Raw genomic sequence first — 13,893 nt, 5'->3', positions numbered from 1 at the left:
TTTCTATGGAAAATGTACAACACAAGCTACAATTTACACACAAAATATGTAATGTTCTGCTACAATGAATAAAGCAGTTTTAGGTGAAAAAAACATTGTTTCTCCCAGCCGCTCGGCTACCGCTAACGTTAGCGCTACGTGTAGCAGCTAAAGGCTAACATTAGCATAGCCTTTTTCTTTATTCTGCAGATAAAACCTCTGAGCTTTTGATAAAAATCCTCCTTTTGTATTCTCCACCTGTGAATGCTTTCTAACATCTAGCAATGCACTCTCAATGTCTGCAGCCTGTTTTTTTTGTTTTTTTAGCAATGCAGTGTTTAAAATGTGCTATGCTTTTTGCCATTGCCCTCTTGACAGACTGAGCTTTCTAGTTCTCATTCATAACACTCCGTTCGATGTCTCACTATGGGATGCGCCTCATCGCGGAGCAAACAGAAGCATCAATCTCATTACGCCAATCCTGATTGGCTAGTGATCTTGACGTCAGCGTCAGGGAATTCACCCCCTATAAGTAGATGGAACCACGACGCATGCGTCATTCAAACACCTCTTCTCCCTTCAGAGCACATCTCTATAGTAGCCGGACAAGCTTAACGGTCCACAGACTGAACCCAAATATAACCATTTCGGTCGACGGGCGCTCGCCGGCTACTCCTTCTGCTTCGCAAGAAGACGGTAATACTAACGCCAGTTAGTATTAAAATCGACCTCGCCGTTTCTTTCCCCGGAAAGTAAGGTAAGGTTTTGATTTTTCTCAAGCTAGCTACGCACCTGTTTCTAGCTAGCTTCCCCTTACTACCGACACCACGGTAGCGAGGACGCTTTTCTTTTTCTCTCTCACGGAGGAGAAAAGGATTAGAAGTATATTGACACACCAGTCAATATTCTTTGAGAACAAAGGACCCACACCGTCCCTTTTTCTCCGGATTAAGGACGGGTTGGTAACACTTTTTTTCTCAACGACATACCTGTTACGAGCGGGTCCTCTCCACGCCACGAGGCGAACAAGATGGACGGCTCTCCCCCTCACACCAGAGGAGTCAGGGACTCGGAGGCTCGGTCATGCGGCTGCGGGTTGAAGATAGCAGGCACAGACTCACACCAGGTCTGCTCGTCCTGCCTCGGGCTGGAACACGCCCAGGAGGCTATCGACAACCCCGGCTCGTGCGGGCATTGTGCCCGTTTCACCCGAAAGAGCCTCCACCGACAGCTAGCACACCAAGCTAGCTTGTTGGAACAGGACTCCCTCATGTCCACTGATTTGCCGTTTGGCAATCAAGACACGGGGGCGTCCGCCGCAGAGACTGAGCCCCTCACTGTGTCGGTCTGGGGCTCACTAACAGCGGCAGCTGCGGAACCGGGATCCCACGCCGTGTCAGGCCGGGACCCGGTGGCGGCAAGAGACGCAGGAACGGAGCCCCACGCCTCACCAGGCGGGAGCTCCCGGCGAGACCTCACCATCAATCAATCAATCAATCAATAGGATACGGCTGTAATAGGCCTAAGGCCTTTTAGTCGCTCATAAATAAATGAGTAGATCACTGATTCTTTATTTACTATGGATGCTGGCAACAGTCACATAGTCCAAAGTGAAGGTGATGTTTGACCAGTAGTGGTCGAGGCGGGATTTGAGACAGTTAACCGTCTTGGATGTGACAACGCTTTCTGGCAGATCATTCCACAAGTCAACCACACGCAGGCTGAAAAAGTTGCGGCGGATAGCCAGTCTTGAGTACTGTTTCTTCAACTTGAGGCAGTGTCCACGAGTCCTGGTGTTATAATCCCGTTGTAGTGGGCATGATGTTTTGTAGATGTTGTGGAGATATTTGAAAACTTCGATCATATCTCCCCTCGCCCTTCTATAATACATACTCGGGATTTTAAGACGTTGCAGTCGTTCTTGATATGGTAGGTCCTTTAGTTCTGGAACCAGCTTCGTTGCCCTTCTCTGTATTTTCTCGATGAGCTCAGCATCCTTTTTGTACATGGGGGACCAAGCGACATTCCCATACTCGAGGAGTGGCCGTACAAGAGAGATGTATAAACTACGTACTACGTCAGAGTCCAAATAAGTGTATGATCTGCGGATCATTGCTAGGATACCATTGGCTTTGTTACTTGCCCGACGGATATGGTCACTAAATGTCAGGGTATTATCAACATTCACACCAAGGTCCTTTTCATTCTGAGTCTCGGATAGGTTTATAGTGTTTGAATTATCACCCATATTATACTCATATTTTTTATTCAGAAAACCTAAGTGCATTACTTTGCACTTTGCTGCATTGAATTTGAGCTGCCAACACTCGGACCATCTTTACCATGGTCTCGCCCGCGGAGGATGTCCTGGAATTAGACTACATGGAGGACGAAGAGAAACCCCTCTGAGTTCCTCCTGTCTGATTCGGATGAGCAAGAAGAAGATATCTTCATGTCATCGGCTCAAACGGCAAAGCCGGGAGCGATGGCTGCTCTCCCGGGCGATAGCACACCAGCTTCGCCCTGTCTGAGCATGGACCTGCAGGCCGCCTGTCAGCGCACTGCGTCCAGGCTAGAAATCCCGTGGCCCGAAATGGCCAAGGAGACCGCCAGGTCCCGTTACGAGGGGAAACATTCTCCCCAAGCAACGAGGACAAGGAGGCAACTCCTCCCGGTCTTCCCGGAGATGTTGGATGAGGTGTCGGTCTCGTGGAGGGACCGACCCTTTAGCAACAAGGCCCCAATCCAGGGTGCCTCCTCCCTAGACTGCGACGGTATGGAGAGGCTCGGCCTGCTCCGCATACCGCCGATGGAACTGCTGGTGGCAGCCCACCTCCTACCGAGGATGGGCCCGTCACCAAGCAGGAACCCCACGCTGCCAGCGAAGGTGTACCGTTTCCAGTCGACCATGACTGAACGGTCCTACAGAGCCGCAGCGTTGTCCGCCAGGGCTCTGAACGTTTCCTCACTGCTAACCGCATACCAAGCGGAGCTCTGTGAGGATATGTCGAGTAATCCTGGACCGGCCGTTCTGGACGAGTTGGCCGCGGTCACAGACATAAATCTCTGTGTCCAACGCTGCGCCGTCCAGGCCACGGGCAAAACAATGGGGATCATGGTGGTGCAGGAAAGAGCTAGATGGCTCAACCTCACCAACCTCCCAGACCGGGAAAAGGAGGATGTGCTTGACATGCCCATCGTTCCCGAGGGGATTTTCGGCTCCACTCTTGCCTCCATGCAGAGGAGATGCGAGTCGAAAAAGAAGGAGGACGAGGCCCTCAACCTCTGCCTCCCTCGAAGGGCCCAGCCGCTGCCTTCGCAGCGGCAGCCCTTCGTCCAAGCTGCCCCGAACCCTGCTCGGTTCAAAATACCGAAAACGCAGAGGTCGCAGTCCGCCCCGAGTCCCCAGCCCAGGCAGGGGACGAGGGCGAGCTGGCCTAGAAAATCTCCGGTTCCGGCTGCAGCCCAGGCGCAACCAACCCAGAATTTCGGCCAGCAGTCGAGGAAGAAGAAGCGAGCGGCGTGACAGCCCCTCCTTCTCCCCTCTGTGACAGAGCTGGAAGTCTACGGTTCCCCAGCTCTAAATGTGTTCCCGCCGCCTCGAGAGATGCCTCAACAACACCATCCTCAAGTCCGCATAAACACATGTCACACACTTATTGATTTTTCTGTCATAAAACATTTTCCGCTGACGCATCCAGGCTTCGAGCCAAGGGCGCAGCTCGAAAAAATGAAAAGAAAAACAATAAACAGTCCGTCAACTGTTCCCCTTCTGAGAGCAGCTACGGCCTCTCTCAAAGGGCGGACAATTGACGGGTCTGTGAAGGCACCACCGTCACGCGCATGCGCAGTGCCGGCTGCGGCTGTAAAGGCACCACCGTCATGCGCAGTGCCGGCTGGGGTCGTGAAGGCACCACCGTCACGCACATGCGCAGTGCCAGCTGGAGCTGTAAAGGCACCACCGTCATGCGCAGTGCCGGCTGGGGTCGTGAAGGCACCACCGTCACGCGCATGCGCAGTGCCGGCCGGGGTCGTGAAGGCACCACCGTCACGCGCATGCGCAGTGCCAGCTGGAGCTGTGAAGGCACCACCGTCACGCGCATGCGCAGTGCCGGCTGGGGTTGTCGAAATGGGGCACCACAGTGCTCAGACACTGGAGGGCCCTATAACACAACAAATAGAGACTCAGAGGGGAAGAGACGTGACATCTCAGCTGGCTCTAAGGAGCATACAGCGGGAGATGCTCACGACATCTGCTTGGGTTTCTCAAGACAGTTACACAGAGCTACAGACTCCAAGTCACCGTCACCCCCCCTCGCTTCTCGGGCATTCTGCATTCGCAGGCCCGAGGAGAGTCAGCCCATATTCTGGAGAGAGAGATTCTCTCACTCCTAGAAAAGAGGGCTATATCTATTGTACCCGCCGAGCAGAGTCAGGGTGGCTTCTATTCCAAGTACTTCCTCGTTCCCAAACGGGGAGGGAACGGAATTCGGCCAATACTTGATTTGAGGGCTCTGAACAAATATCTAAAAAGATATAAGTTCAGAATGCTCACTCACACATCTCTGCTGCGGCTCGTGCGACAAGACGACTGGTTTACATCAGTCGACCTGAAAGATGCGTATTTTCACATCCCAGTATATTACCCACACAAGAAATATCTGAGATTCGCATTTCAGGGGATCTGTTATTAATACAGAGTACTCCCCTTCGGTCTGTCTCTCAGTCCAAGGGTGTTTCTACGATGTACGGAAGCCGCGATAGCCCCGTTAAGACAACAGGGTATTCGCCTGGCGACCTACCTGGACGACTGGCTGCTTCTCGCACAGTCGGAGCAGGAGGCTGTTACGCAGACAAATGTCCTCGTAAAGCACCTGCTCAACCTGGGTTTCATAATAAACACAGAGAAGAGCATGTTGTGCCCCGCGCAGACTATACTCTTCCTGGGTTTACGCCTGAACTCGGTGCCCTTTTCAGCTCGCTTGTCAGCGGAAAGAGTGAAAGCTTTCAGAGCTTGTCTCGCTCTTTTCCAGCTGCGCAAACATGTTCTCTTCAGATCATGCCTGCGATTGCTGGGGCTCATGGCGTCAGCCATCCTGGTCGTACGACTGGGACGCTTACACATGAGGGAGTTTCAGTGCTGGGTGGCCGCCCTAAAACTAAACCCCGCGCGCCATGGCGGAGAGTGATTACTGTGAAATGCGTAATGGCACTGCGCCACTGGCTGCACCCGACTTTTCTAGTACGAGGTGTGCCTATGGGTGCAGTCCTTTCACGGAAAGTGGTCACCACGGACGCATGTCTGACAGGTTGGGGAGGTATTTATGAAGGTCGCCCGGTGAGGGGTCTCTGGAGCAGAGACCTCCAGCGGGCGCACATAAATTACCTGGAGCTTTTAGCAGTGTTTCTCACCCTAAAACGCTTTCTGCCTTTCCTCAGGGGACATCATGTCCTTGTGAGGACAGACAATACGACCACAATATCGTATATTAACTGCCAAGGGGGTTTGCGTTCTCTCCAGTTACACACACTGGCGCGCAAACTGATCCTATGGAGCGGTAGACGTCTCCTCTCTCTGAGAGCGACGCACGTACCGGGAGTGATGAACCTCGGGGCAGATCTACTGTCCAGAGGTATTCCACTTTATGCAGACTAGGGCTGTAGCCAGAGATGGGGACTCGAGTCTGTGACTCGGACTCGAGTCGCACTTAAGTCGCACACACAGAGACTTCAGACTTGACTTGGACTCCTGCTCAAAAGACTTCGGACTCGACTTGGACTCGTGTTTTGGGACTCGTGAACAATCATTGTGTTTTCTATTTTTGGCGTATTAAAGGTGGGGTAGGTAAGTTTGAGAAACCGGCTCGAGATCGCTAGAATTTGAAAATACACAACCGGAGAAAATCTGCCACTTCCTCACAGAGCCCCTCCTCCAACACACACAAATGCGCACATGACCAATGAGGGCACGAGATAAGTTTGTGCCCCGATGGGAGGCTGACAGGCAGGTAGGCCATCCAGTTATTTTAGCCGGGCCGGCTATCGGGATGTTAAGAACATTCCATGGAATATAACAAAGTGTATCTCGAGCCGGTTTCTCAAACTTACCTACCCCACCTTTAACATTAACATTAACATCATGGTAACACCATGGCGACCGGCGGCACACCTGCAGCTGTACCGCTTGTAATTAGGTTCAACTATAAAAACTTCGAACAAAACGCCGGCGGCACCAACAAAAGGAGCGCACACTGCAAAGTCTGCAATATTAAAATCAAGGATGCTGGTGCAACAACGTCACATTTCATCAGGCAATTGAAAACTCACCCGGAGAGGTCAGTCACATTAACGCATATGGACGGTTAGCAAACATGTTTAGCTCAGCATCAGCTATGTAATGTTAACTTAGCTTTCTACTAGCTTTGTAACTGAATATTTGAAAAGATGAGTGAATGTTTGCTTGTCACACTTGTTTGCGTTGAGTGGCGTTGACATCGTTGACATAGTTACATACATAAATACATCTGTCGGTTTATAGGCAGGTTACAGGTTTATTGTTGACCACGTAACGTTAATGTTACAGGTTTATCAGGTTACCATTACACTGGGTTTGAGTGAGAGGATAGAGGAATATGTTTATTTATAGTAGACTTAAAAGATGTAATTAGAGACCCAGTGTAATTAAACAATACGGTTGCAGAGGTCAAATTTTAACATTTTTGTCCACTGGCCAAATGGCTAGCCTAGTGAATGTTGAAATGTTACCAGCCACTCAATAGATTGCCATTGTTATGTTTGGCTGGTGCGTGCAACATACAGTACCAGCCACTTGCATGATTTACCAGCATTTGGCTGGTAAATGGTGTTAATGGTAGATATCTCTTTTGGAACAGGTCATGTTTTAATATCACCAGTTCAGTATATTTCAGATAATATTGCAGCAATAGTTTTTTTGTTGCAAATGGCACAGAACAAATGTTTACTTTTAAGTACTTTTAACACAGTTTCCCTGCGGGGGATTAATAAAGTATTTGTGATACTGATTTCTGATTCTGAAGTGTTTTGCTTACAAGTTGTTTGCATTTAGCTAAAGTGTGATGTTTTTCCTCATATAGCCTGTTTAAAGTGATCATATAACAAACAACTAATCAGTACTGATACTGTATGCTAATAGATAGGAGTGATAATACAGTAAATGCTTTGAATTTCTTAGATATAGCTGTGCAGTATTCTTAACAGACTGGATAGCAGCAGACAATAGAAGGCTTATTACAACCAGAAGAGACATGAGACTTTTACTTTTTTAGAGACTTGAGACTTGACTTGGACTGGTGACCAAAGACTTGAGACTTGATCAAGTCTCACCCCACAAAGACTTGAGACTTGACTTGGACTCGTGACCAAAGACTTGAGACTTGACTTGGACTTGCAAAAAAAGACTTGTGAACATCTCTGGCTGTAGCGATACACTAATCTCACGATACGATACACGATATTCAGCTCACAATACGATATATATCACGATATTCAGCCAACGATACGATTTGATAGGATTCGATATAATTCGATACACTTATATCATTTTCTGAAAGATTTTAAAGGGACAGTGTGATTTTGGTGACATCTTGTGAGTGTTCCATTGACTTGGATTGAATTAATTCAACTGAAAACTGAAAGCATCAATTATACAATATATGGCTCTGACAGAGAGTCTACAGCTTGCAAATGCTGGACAAAATGAATCAAAAGATGTGGTGAGAAAATTTGTTTCATTTATTGAAACAGTGCAAACTGTAGCTTACAAGCCTTTGAAACGTAAGTACATAAAGTGCAGTATCACAATGGACAATGGAGAATTAAAAGGTGCAGCAGGTGGTGGAACACGGGGGATTTGAATGGGACTTGTTAGAAATTAAAATCAATGTTTTGATGGCATAAAGTACCTTAAATATACCGTCAGTTTAAATGCCGTTTTATACTGAAAAACCAGAAGTTCTTGTGCACAACCAGTTGTTAAGCTTTTATTCTGAAAATCCTTCATCTCCGGTTAGCATTTAGCATGTGGCTAATATACCATTTACTATAGAGGTGAATTTAGTAGCGATATGACACGGAGTGTTGCACACCGAAAACTACAGAGTTCAACACTACAACTATAGACGTCGAGATATTATTATTGCTGAATATTGAATGAAGGTACAGTTTATTTGAATACGTTTGTTTACAGACGTGGGTAGCATGATACAACATCCGGAACTACCGGAAATGATACCAGCCGTGAGGTATTTTTGGAGTATTGATTACAGCGTTTAAAATGTATTAAATGAAAAGTCATGAAAGAGATAAGGAGGAGAAAGGCGTGTTTAGTTATATATTCAATGTACAATGTCTGAATCCTCTGTAATGCGCAACGACGAACATTGGAGACGTGGAGGGCCGGCCCCCAGCAGCGGAACACAGCTGTTTTTCTGACTGAACCATCTTCTGCTTGTAACATTACCGCGCTTTTTATTAATTAAAGTATACATTTGAACCTTCTCAGAGACTCAATTAGTCTCCTTTTTAAAGCTTCTCTCCTGGACCCGAGAATAACGAACACAGTTATCAGACTTAATATCGATACTTTCTCGGAAAACTAAATATCGATATATATCGCAGGATCGATTAAATTGCACAGCCCTAATGCAGACTGGACTCTACATCCAAGGATTGTGAGCCAGCTGTGGGTGCGTTACGGCAGAGCCGCGGTGGATCTGTTCGCATCGAAAGACAATGCTCAGTGTCAGCTGTTCTTTTCGATGCACGATCTAAATGCACCGTTAGGCGTGGATGCACTCGCGCACGATTGGCCCCCGGGCCTTCTGTACGCGTTCCCACCCCTGGCTCTGATACCCCCAACTCTGGCCAGAGTGAGAGAGCAACGCCACAAACTTATCCTGATTGCTCTGCACTGGCCAGCTATGTACTGGCTAGCGGAGATATATCAGCTGCTGTGCGGGCAGCCATGGCAGCTCCCACTATGCAGGGACATACTGTCCCAAGCGGGGGGGGGGGCGATCTTTCACCCACACCCAGTCTCAGAGCGCTTGGCTCTATGGGCCTGGCCCGTGAGTGGTACAATCTGAATACAGTGTGACATGAAGCTGACCCTGGCAGCTGCCAAGCGAGCCAGTGGTACTCATGCGCTATCTGTACAGTCTTCATGCACTCAGTTCGCCCCAGGGCAAACAGAGTGTGGTTGAAGCCCAACCCTGACTTTATCTTAAGGCGGTTGGTTCAGGTACCACATTTGACATTGAGGCATCCTCCCCGCCACTGTATTCCTCCGGGGAACAGCGGCCGGATTTGCCGTGTCCAGCCCGTGCTTTACGCACGTACAGGGACAGATCAAGGGGGTTTCGTCATAATGACCAACCCCTTGTGTCCTGGGCTAACCCTTATAAGGGCAAGCCTGTTACTACGCAACGGCTCTCCCACTGGTTTGTGGAAGCAATTGCTTTGGGGCCCATACGAGTCAGAGTTCGCAGGCACCCTCGGGTCCGCGAGCTCTTTCGACTCAGGGTCTGGCTGCATCCTGGGCTCTGTCCAGGATGTCTCCCATCCAAGACATTGGTGCAGCGGCGAGCTGGTCCTCGCCGCTAGGGCTGCACGGTATTGAAAAAAACTGACATTGCGGTTTTTTCCCGCCCTGCGGTATATATTGCGTTTTTTTTTAACCTGTTAAACCCCAAAGTCCCGGCGGGTACTTTACTTTTTTTTTTTTTACGACATTTTCGAGATAAGCTCGTCTGACAATACGGGAGCTACAATTTCCCATAGTGAGACATCGAACGGAGTGTTATGAATGAGAACTATAGGTTACTTACGTAACCCCAGTTCTCAGAGTAACATGAAGTGAGATGTCTCACCAGACGGCCCTCCTTGCTATGGTGAAGCGAGAAGAGGTGCTTATTTTTTAATGACGCATGCGTCGTGGCGCAAGCTACTTATAGGGGGTGAATTCCCTGACGCTGACGTCAAGATCACCAGCCAATCAGGATTGGCGTAATGACATTGATGCTTCTGTTTGCTCCGCGATGAGGCGCATCCCATAGTGAGACATCTCACTTCATGTTACTCTGAGAACTGGGGTTACGTAAATAACCTATAGTTTTCCATTGTTAGTTTAGTTTTGGACACAATATCACAGCAACATGCATATATAAAATGCATTCTCCACCTACAACAAACCCAACACTTGTTTGAGTGGGGTTTAACCCTCTGAGACCCACGGGGCCGTATACGATCTCAAATATCACGTTGTGTTCAAAGCCTCATAACTTTGCAGCTGTTTCAGCCAGAGACATGCCGTGTTTTTCCTCTTAAACTACAGGAACGGCAATAAACAGCTCTACTACATTTTTCATTGAGGCGTTTACTTATTTTGATGAAACGAATGAGCGTAGAGTTTTAAAAGATGCGGATAGTCTCACCTTGATTCTGGCGCAGTGTTTATCGTTTTCTGTTTTATAGATCTATTCTCATCCACCATCTTTGTTTGTGACGTAAAGAGTGTAAGAGTCACGTTTCTGAATCGGACACTGAGTGGATGCAGTCACAGCCAATCGGAGTCTGATTCAGAGGGTTGCCTGTCAGTTCCATTGTTATGTGTACTGAAACGAGAGCCGGTATAATTCCACGCGCGAAAACAAAATAAAAGTTGGAATACGTTCTTTTAGTGTTTTGAAAGTAAACTGAGGTATGGCAACGACGTTTAATACAGCTGAGGCTTTGGAGCTGATTTTTCAAGGGGACAATGTTGATGAAAATGCAGACGAATCTGCTCAGCATGCCATGTGTGATTGTGGACAGGAACTGCCATGATATATATCATGTGTACTCTTCAAAATTGGCAGGACAAAAAATGACAATTCCTCGCAAAAAAAACGCCCATGGACACTGCCCAAAAGAATGGGCATAACTAATGAACAGAATCAGTTAGAATCTTCTAATCAGTTCTGATACAATGATAATAAATGTGTGCAATTTTCTGTGTTGAATGTTTCTTTCAATGTTATGGTTAGCAGTTATTTTGAATGAAATAAGTAAAATATTCAAGCTCCGTCTTTTATTTATTTTTTATTTATGGGCAAATATCCCCTATTATAGTGTATATACGTCTCTAATGAGTGACATATATCATTAGCTGAGGTTGTGCTGATTTCTGGGATGTGTAAAACTTGATTTTACTGCAAAGAAATTACAATTTATTAGGCAAAACACTCAAATATACAAAAACGGAATTGTCCTATGTGGGTCTCAGAGGGTTAAGTGTATAAAATCAAGAATTAATTCAAAATTAATGGATATTTCATGAATAGTATTATTTGTCACCACTTAATTCTCTTCTCCTATGACTCCAACATGAGCTCCTATGACTCCAACATGAGCTCAAAGAAATGTAATTTCTGTCTAAAACTGAAGTTACTACTGACTTTCTCCTTTGTCGGGCAGCAGAAGAAGCCCACGCAGACTGTAACAACACTGTGTGTGTGTGTGTGTGTGTGTGTGTGTGTGTGTGTGTGTACACAAGGAGATACACAGTTCTGTCTGCTGGATGTTCAGTATTGATCTGCTGTCTCAACAAGGGGAAATGATTGATAGAACAAAATGTGGTTCGATCCCAGAGCATGGTGGGTAAATTAAGACCTAAAATAATAATAACACACAGACTGAAATAAATATCACTTCATAAGAAACAGCCCCTTATTTTGCTGCAGGAGTGGCAGATCAATATGTATCAATAAGTACACTTTACAGCTTCATTACATTTAACATTTCTGTAACAGAGAATGTGCGTTCTGCTCTGTAGCAGTTAACATTTGTCTGGAGAAAACAAAACAACACAACACCCATCATAATCCCTCTACCTACTGTATGACACTATCTCCAGACAAAAACACACATGCACCAGGAAGAATGAGAGGAATGCAATGTGAAATGGGCCAGAACGTTACCTGGTAACACAAAATATAAAACAAACAACCAGTGGAAAGGAGAGACACTGTAGGATTTGCAATGGGGGGGACAGGTGCTCAAATATATAATATATAAATATACATCTACATTCAGTAGGGGTGTATAATAGTGATATACTTAAGTTTTGCGTTATTGTGTTGAATTTTAACCCATAATTATATCTGTGTGTGGTTCACTGTGTGTTTACGTTTTTTAACTAATTAATGACTGTTTTTAAATGCCTTTGTCTGAATGTCTTTCATTTTTGTAAAGCACCTTGAATTGCCTTGTGTTGAAAGGTGCTATATAAATAAACTTGCCTTGCCTAAATGTGTTAACCTTAGGAATCTTGCAACACATTTTAATTCCTCCAGTCTTTAGTGTAGGACTGTCAGTTCTGTAAGAACATTACATCATGAAAAATACATTTTAGTGCAGTACATTTCAACGCCGCTGTTATCCAGACATAATTTCAGCTGGAAACCTGTCATCCTTTTTTATCACAATTATTTCATTTGACCTCATGTCTCTCATTTCTTCCTGGATTGTGAATTAGTGTTTACAAAGAGGAGTTTATCCAATTTGTTCTATTGATTGAATCATCACGAGAATGCTATAGTAAGTTTGAGGTACTAACAGTAAAAAGTAAAAACACCATATATTATGTACAGTAAAACTAATTAAACTGTGTCTTTGGTTCAGTCAGTGCAAGATGCATAATGCAATTAAAATGTTTGTTAAAATGGTCAGCATTTTTTGACATTGTGTGGTGGTAATTAAATATTGTATGCTTCTGTATGCTGGAATAATGTAGTCATTTTTAGGTTTATTTAGCATATTTATGTAGTTTTTATCTGTTAAACTCTAAATGTGTTCCTGTGCTGGAGGCATTAAGGCGTTGTTTTTATAAAGTGTAGATCAGGTTTCAAATCCTCCTTTCTCATTTCATCTCACTGCTGGCAGATGTTCTGAGTCAGAGCCTTTTGTTTACTTGGGTCCAAATTGACTTAATTACTTTTCCTACCAAACCTGATTTCATTCTTCAAAATATATCGTAAATAGTTTATCCAATTTTCTTTTACGCCAGTTGTGTGTTCATGTTTTTCCGTATATATCAACAATTCCCAATAAAAGTACATAATATCTAAAGGCATAAACAGAGTGTGAATAAGATGATTGTCTTTTTTGATTTATGAAAAAAAGTATATCAACTGAATGCAATAATGTAATCACACAAATGTTGGACTTAGGACAAATGTAACATTTATTAAGGCTACACTTTTTACTAAAACGTTTTTAGTCTGGCTCAATTCTCTGTTGCTTTATCATACAATTGCCTATTTCAAATATAAGTTGTATAGAAATAACGTGTGAAACTGTTATTTTGTGCTTTTTTCCCACAATTTTCAGACTGGTATTTTACACAATATTTTTGAAAGTTGCTTCCTCCTCAATGATATATCAAAGAAATTACCCAGTTTTCTATAATTCTTGATACAACTTTAACATATTTGGAATTTGTGAATTTTTCCATTCATATGCTTTAATATTTCTATTTTTTTTAGATGTTATACTCACTGCTAAATATGTTGCAGATTGCAATCCCATCTTTAAGATATAGTGAATAACTGACTTAGCTTAGCTTGTATTTTTTTTCTCCAAGTCTCATCTAAACTCATGCAACTTTTGCAGATCTAAACACTTTTTTATTAAAAAGCTTAGTATTTTTCAATGTTAAGTGGCTTTCTTGCCAATTTTAAAAAATACATTTAACGTTGATGCTTATTTTTCGTAATTTTTCAACAAGGATAACTGTCCATCAATAACAAAGTCTAGCTTCTTTTGTAAGATTGTACATAGATATTCCCAAAAAGGCACATTTGACACATTTTACAAATATGCTGCAATATGCATTAT

The 13,893-nt window shown here is 44.9% G+C and overlaps 1 protein-coding gene across 1 annotated transcript in view; it reads left to right on the top strand.

Annotated features, from left to right (window-relative positions):
• LOC117539759 (TRAF2 and NCK-interacting protein kinase-like) overlaps window positions 1-13,893 on the top strand; it is a 50,175-nt gene that overhangs the window by 5,456 nt on the left and 30,826 nt on the right.

Source organism: Gymnodraco acuticeps, unplaced genomic scaffold (genome assembly GCF_902827175.1).
Source record: "Gymnodraco acuticeps unplaced genomic scaffold, fGymAcu1.1, whole genome shotgun sequence".
Lineage (NCBI taxonomy): Eukaryota > Metazoa > Chordata > Actinopteri > Perciformes > Bathydraconidae > Gymnodraco > Gymnodraco acuticeps.
Note: the sequence above shows the minus strand (reverse complement) of the source record. Positions and strands in the feature narration are given on the sequence as shown.